Below are 8,440 nucleotides of genomic sequence, written 5' to 3' on the forward strand. Positions count from 1 at the left end.
GTCACAACTTTTGTCTTTTATTCGAAGAGATATTGAACATACTGATCACAAGGAAGGCAGAAGAATGTATAGGGGCCTCGGGCTCGAACAGTGAAAGAAGTGGTTTTCATATTTTAATATTTATGAATTCTCCTCTACATAACTCTTCGGAACAGACACTTTTGGAAGAAATTTAAAAACAAAAAGAGAAAAGAATGAAATAAAAGTATATACTCTTGTGTTGTGAAAGATAACTACTGGCAGTGTTCATGATCATTGAGTCTAATGATCCAGATCCAATAGGTCACTATTGACATCATTATCATCATCGTCTGACATCGATATCTGCAACAACGAATCGATTTTGGCAGTCCTCACCTCTACAGTCACCACAAGTTAAAACGCAATAGAGTCCATTCTTCTGACAAGGGCATGCCAGAGTGCCTCAGGTATTTTTGAGGACCTCAGACTCTTGTAGTGAATGTACCTTGAGGAGATTAGGTGGGGCTGGCTGAGGGTAAGTTTTGACTAGAATCAATGTGTTCCCCTGAAACACCCGGCCCCTTTCAACAGGTTTCAGACATTTTAAGTTAAAATATTTCCACTGTGACACCTGTAGATGAACTCTCAATGCGTGAAAATATGCTGCTCTTGCTGATGGCAGGAGACGTCCAGGGTAGAAAGAAGAAACGGGAGGCAACATTTTCCTTGAATTCTGCATGACGAAGTGTTGTCAGTATCACTGGGTATAACCTTATAGCTGAAAGCATATGAAATTATATGACGCACAAAGTACAAGAATGAATCAGATCTGTTCATATAGATGCAGATTGTAACTGGAAATTGAAGGTAATCAATTGGTAGTTACTGCATTAGTGTTGTAGTTATAGTTAATGTGCTAGAGAATTTCAATAGTATGCACAGGATACAGATTAAAGAATGACATAACCAATGAAGTTAACTAAGCTTAGTACATGTTGACAAAAATGCCACATCCAGTGTGCCCAATGACCTCCGGTGTGGCTGATGACTCTCCAAACTGGTCAGCAATCAATTGTATCTCAAGAGTTTTAAGCAGCTTTAGGATTTGTGATTTCTTGATAAATTGAAACAGTCTTAAAGTCTTATATTGCAGATTGCATAAGAGAAAATACTGCATAATAATAATGCTGATAGTTACTATGAAAATTCACACTAACGTGATCTCATAGATGTAAATAAAACCCAAACTTCTTGACGAAATATATTGTCCAAAATTTCCCTCGAGAGAGAGAGAGAGAGAGAGAGAGAGAGAGAGAGAGAGAGAGAGAGAGAGAGACGCAAGAGAGAAAGAGCAGAAGAGAAGAGAGGAGAGAGAAAGAAGAGGAGAGAGCTTTAGCATCTCTTTTCAGTACATTTATAAGTCTAAGAAGGAATATCCCTTCTATGGGAGCTAACTGGTCCGCAGAATTCTACCCCAAAATGGCTGAATGACTTCAAACATTTTGGGGCCCAGACACTGCTATGTAATCTTAATAATTCTCTTTCAAAACGAGAGAGAGAAAGAGAAATCGGTATTACAATTATAATCTTTACTATTACATGGTTTCAGAACATAAAATTCTCTTAACAATGAAGATATGATTATTGAAATACGGTTGCAAACAAAGTGTGTCGTCACTTCACAATTAAATTACTTACAAGACAATAAATTCTCTTTTGACAAATTGGAAGAGATAAGATTTAAATTATCAGTAATATCAAATAGTTTCACAACAAAGGAATCTCTGATTACTAAACTGAATTGAAGAATCTTTGTGATCGCTAAATGTTTCGCCTCAAATGCTCCTAGAAGCTTCCTACGTGATGCAATGTGCTCAATCTTGGGCGATCATCACGAGGTTACAAGTAAGATATGAATGGTTCACAACAAAGTCATGTGCATTGTACAATTTGCTGTTTAGAAAAAAAAATAAAATCATGTGGCTTCAAGTGATGAATGATACGTCCACTTTCGCGAATATACAATTACTGAAGGGAAGTTATGCTTTGCGAAGGTATATATATATATATATATATATATATATATATAATATATATATAAATATATATATATATATATATATATATATATATATATATATATATATAGTATATATATATATATATATATATATATATATATATAATATATATATTATATATATATATATATATATATATATATCTATATATATATATAATATTATATATATATATATATATATATATATTATAATTATATATATATATAGATATATATATATATATATATATATATATATATATATATATATATATATATATATATAATATATATATATAGTAGATATATATATATATATATATATATATAATGGCCATGGCGTCGGCTACATTTTCACTCTATAAAAATCAAAACCGTGTTACAGAGACCCTGAATCTCATAGTAGGTTGTCAACCCTATTTGCTATTTACTTATAGAAATAGAGCAATCAAGTTTTATATGCTATGTTCATTATCCTCGTTCTATTTTCATATCGAGAAGTTTTTCTGTTACAAATATAATAACAAGTCCAATTAAGGCGATTATAAGAATTATACGATATGTGAGTTAATTCTTAACAAATTTATTTCTTCGTGGCTTTCAGAGGGGAGTACTGTCAATGCACCACACGCTGTGCACGTAGGCATTATATATATAATATTTATATAATATATATAAATTATATTATTATATATATATATATATATATAATATATATATATTAAATAGGCATTATTATATATATATAATATATATAGTTATATATATAGATATTAATTATATTATATATATATATGATATATATATATATATAATGCCTACAGTGCACAGCGTGTGGCGCATTGACAGTACTCCCCTCTGAAAGCCACGAAGAAATAAATTTGTTAAGAATTGACTCACATATCGTATAATTCTTATAATCGCCTTAATGGACTTGTTATTATATTTGTAACAGAAAAACTTCTCGATATGAAAATAGAAACGAGGATAATGAACATAGCATATAAAACTTGATTGCTCTATTTCTATAAGTAAATAGCAATAGGGTTGACAACCTACTATGAGATTCAGGGTCTCTGTAACACGGTTTTGATTTTTATAGAGTAAAAATGTAGCCGACGCCATGGCCATTGATTACGAGCCAATAGTCGAAAAACATTCATTACATAAGGAAGGTAAATAAACACCTTTTGACTAAATGTTGCCCCGCCCATCCACCAGACAGAAATGCCATCGGCTCTGAAACCCAAAGACTTTATGAATTGCGGAACGATACATAGATGTGGGTGGGGTATCTGTGCTAGCGCAGTAATACTACTGTAGCAGTAGTGCCGCAACAGTATAGCAGTAATATACATGAATTAAACGTTTAGTCCAACTGCTGGGATCCTTGAGGATCATTTAGCACTTCTTACAACTACTCGAGAAATTAGTTTTTATAGCCAGAAGTTAAATTTTCTAATCCAACAATGCCCATGGTAGCCTTCAGTGTTACCCTGAATTATAACGAGGCGAAAGTGGGTGGAGCCTCATGAAGTCACCATTCTGACGATAATTATTGGTGAAGGTTTAAAGCCAATATACGGTACCGGCTATTTTTTTTTCAGTAAATAGGTAGATAGCCAATAAATAAAAATTGTTTGACATTGGATATAGCAGTTATCAAATAGTTGGTAATTACCAAAAACTATGTTTTTGGTAATTACCAACTATTCCCTACATCTTGTCAATCTGATTGTGACCTATAAAGTAGACTGTAATTTCTTTGGAAACATATTTTGGGAGTTAGACTAATAATCGAAGTGTTTTGTATTTATTAACATATTTTGTTGGTTTGTTCATTAAAACAATTATCAGTGGGGAGGTTCCAGAGTTCATAAAGGTGTACTGCTTTGCTTGTATTTTAAATTTGTATGTTTCATTGTTGCCCAGAGGTTTAGCCTTCGTACGTATAGCCAATCATCCATCGAGAAAGAGGAAGAAATGATGTCATAAGTTACGTAACTGAGTGCGTTCGAAACCTTTTCTCTGAGTAAGTTGGCCCGTCTTCAAAAAGGTCACTTTTACATTATAAGTACCAAATTCATTCAACCTACGTGGTGCAGAATACACTCAAAATTTATGTGTTGATATAATATGTATTCTGAATAAGCGTTATATTTATGAAATGCATAGATATTGCGAAAAAAACCGTGTTACAGAGGTCCTGAATCTCATAGTAGTTCCTTTTTACTAGCTGCCCGCACTTAATAAACATATATATATATATATATATATATATTTATATAAATAAGATATAGATATATGTGTATAAATAAATAAATATAATATATATATATATCTATATATATATATATATATATATATATATATATATATATATCTATAAGGTACATATATAGATATATAGATATATAGATATATATAGAGATATATATGTATATATATATATATATATATATATATATATATATATATATATATAATATATATATATATATATATATATATATATTTGGCGCCCATTGTAGAAGAGATCAGAGTTGTAGCATATTTGGTGCCGTCCCAGCAACCGGGCACCTCAGCGTCACGTGCAGTCAGGCAAGGTGTTACTAGCGCGCTATCGATGTTAGACATTCCTGACGGTCACGCAACACGTCCTAACGCAACGCTAGTAATGATCGTGTAGTCCTAATTACTGGTTTTACATTGAAAAGCATGGGATGATGCCTCACACTGTAAAAGACAGCGTCAAATGGCGTCAGCAACGCGACGTTTACTGCGCTCATGTATCCAGGCCCATAAACTTCTCCCAGGGTCTCCCCAAAACTAAACCCCGAATTCCCATCGTGTCCCCTACCTTGTACAATGATAACAGGGCATACGTGAATCACTCACTATCCCTGATGTGTTCTCCCCACCCCAAAACCCCGTATGCCCATTGGTTAGCCTAGCTTGTTGGCCATAGTTTTACGGTAAATTACAGGTTAATTTGAAAAGGCAACAGCAAATTATTAATTAGCAACCGTTAATAAGCAACCTAAAAACTATAGGAAACGTTAATTATTAAATCAAAGAATTATCGGAAGCAGACATCTACCTACTGGTGTATCAAAGGTAGAATTTCCACCAAGTGGTGCAACCACCAACACTCTTAAGGATGACTTGGGACATGCTTTCTCTGAAGTAAAATGCTCTAGTTTCAGCATCTTTTGACGATCAAGTTACACCACTTTTACACAATTCTTTCAGTGTAAAACACACAAAAAAGATAACCAACACATTCTCAGTTCACTACAGTATAAGAATGCCTAAGCACTTACACACGCGACGAACAGAAAATCTTTCCTATCTATCACTTGCACCGAACTTGTAGTACTAAAGAGACGGACTGAAAGTCGCGGGAGAAAAAGCGACTCATGCTGTATGAGAGTTGTCAGTTGCTGTTTTTATAACCATGAAACAAATTTCTCATATTATGAGTAGCTTTTTACAGTATTTTTAGTATTAATCGCCAGCCAGGTCAGATGTCAACACCAGCTGTAACCCCAAAAAGGGATAAATATCTCAAGTTCCAGATAAATGAGTAACCATGTGCTGGTAGCGAAATGCTGGCACCCCCTCATTCCTGAATCGATCAAGTTTGCTTTCTGTGTGACCTTGGTATTACAAGTGAAGCGTTCCCAAATGCATACAACTGAGTACTATTACTGTGAATGTTCCTAAAAATGGATAACCTTTCTAATTCCTTGAGTTTTTCATTTTTATTCAGCCTTCAAATGCTTTGTTTTCGTATTTACCAGGATGATTTGACCCACTATTCACATTCGCATAAAATAATGCCTTTTCCTTACATGAATGATATCCAAGATCAGTTAACGAATGCAAAACGGGAACAGCAGGGGATATCGACCTTATTTCTCAAACAAAAGGGCGATGTTTGCTTGTTATGAGTTTCTTCGGCTCCCAGGCAACCAGCCGAGGTTTAATCCTGTTTGGTACGTGTATGAATCACGCACACGGTGGCAACCGTTAAATACATACGCGTTACTGTTTATGAGGTGTATATATTTATATTTATATAGATATTTTTAATATAATAATATTTATATATATATATTATTATTATTATTGTGTTATAATAAATGTTATATAGTTTACTGATTATACCTATATATTTTTTTGTTAAAACTGAGTATATTGTATGAAAAGGTGAGATATCGGTGCATTACACTGCAATACAGAACCTCCATCAATTATGGGTTGTGATCGTTGTTGAGATTTTTTTTCTTAAGCGATGTGCGCTGTAGAAGGCTAAAAGGAATACATGATATTTAACCTTGATAGAATGCACGTGACTAAGTAGTAGCTAGTAGGTAACTACATGCCAAAGTATGCATGTCAAGCCGAATTGGTAGGATAAAACTATTATAGTTGTTACTTTATGGTATATGTCACTCAACTTTGAACTTTGTAATATTGTTAAAACTGTAAAATGTTGTATATATTGTTCTAATAATAGACAAAAAATCGTAGAGGGAGCAAGTAGTACTGTTAAAAGTTTAGTTCCTTTTTTTACTAAATTTCCCCCAGCTTACTAAGGGTGAGTGGAGAACCGTCAATTTTTAGGATAAAACAAGTAAGTCTAATATAAGCCACTGAATTCTGGCCTTCAGTAAAGGAAATTAAATGCAGTGATGGTACACCTATGTTCCCTGAACTCTACCAAATTATGCTGGATTTGTTGGTCCTGCTCCTGCCGCAGTCCTCTGCTGCACTGAAGAGAATTTTCTATAATGATGAACAGTAAAAAAATGCGCACGTTTCATCGGCGCAATCGAGTTTTCTGTACAGCCGCTACCATGATGAAGAAATACAATCGGTAGTCCAAGGCACAGGTCAGTGTATCTTTATGTAACCGACCGTAATCTAAGACGTCACACAAATGGATCGGAGCGACAGTTTACTGATGTAAACAATAGGATAATTGCATTTGTTACAATTGCGATTTAATGAATATCCCTCCATATATTTAAGTGGTGGATGCAATTTTAGACATGAGAACACTTTGCTTAAGTCTTGAAACTGAGTGAAAAAGATAAAAATTAATAATCTTTTCCTTCCGAAAGGCGGAAACCCCTGAACCCAACCCAACATAATAGCACGAGTGAAATATCCCTATTTCACCACAGTTACAAAGCATTTACTGTTTTCTGCTCTAAAAGCTGAACATATATATATATATATATATATATATATATATATATATATATATATATATATATATATATATATATATATATAAGAATAAGTTGATCACGAAGTATATAAAACGTGATGCTATGTATAAATAAAGCTTTTTTTTTTTTGGCCACGAAGGAAAAAAATGAAAAAGCGAGATAGCCAAGTACTTTCGGTCCTGTTCGGACCCTCAGTAAAGGGTCCGAACAGGACCGAAAGTACTTGGCTATCTCGCTTTTTCATTTTTTTCCTTCGTGGCAAAAAACCTATATATATATATATATATATATATATATATATATTATATATATATATATATATATATATATATATATATATATATAGAACCAACATAACTGAAAAACAATACTGTCATCAGTTATAATCCAAAAATATGTCACTGAAAGTCAAAGCATACTTGTCAAAAGATGAAAATAAAGTTTATTGTAGGAGTTGAAAATGAAAAAATCACCATTGCTTTTTTTCTTTTTTCCCTGGCTGCAGGTAAAAAAAATAACTATCACCGAAACTAATTTTAGTTGAGAGAGAGAGAGAGAGAGAGAGAGAGAGAGAGAGATTTAACTTTTCCGCTTTATAACCTGCTATTAAAGGATAAACTTTATGTCAGTTTCGCTTAGTGAAATTTCAGGCGTTTCTGTCGGAATAGCAGAATGAGCGTGCTCACTCTAATCTTTACGACCTGTTCAAGCAGTCGTGAGTTTCATAACTGAGTCCTCTGCCGTATTATTTTATCTACTCTATCTATACTTCAATTCACTGCGGTCGAACTTTTTGTTCGACCGCATGAAATTACTGAGTAATAATGACGTGGTATATCTACAAATATAGCTTCATACAAATATAATGTATTTAATACTCTTCAGTTAATTAGGAGTCCGAATCGACAGCCGTCTCTAGATTTTAGTCACTCATTTTTATGGTTTCTGTTTTGTAGTTTCTGTTTGCTAATAATTCAATGACTGGTCGAAATAATCTTTTAAAAGCACTCTGAACCTTCCATATGGAAGGTTCAGAGTGCTTTTAAATTTTTTTTTAATTAATTAATTTATTTTTTTTTTTAATAATAGGAATGAGACTAGTTCCGATTTCAGTATACGATAAGTCTACTAGTATACGTATATTGGAGGATAATTGAACGCTGTAGGAGACTGCATT

This window comes from Macrobrachium nipponense, chromosome 37 (genome assembly GCF_015104395.2).
Source record: "Macrobrachium nipponense isolate FS-2020 chromosome 37, ASM1510439v2, whole genome shotgun sequence".
NCBI lineage: Eukaryota > Metazoa > Arthropoda > Malacostraca > Decapoda > Palaemonidae > Macrobrachium > Macrobrachium nipponense.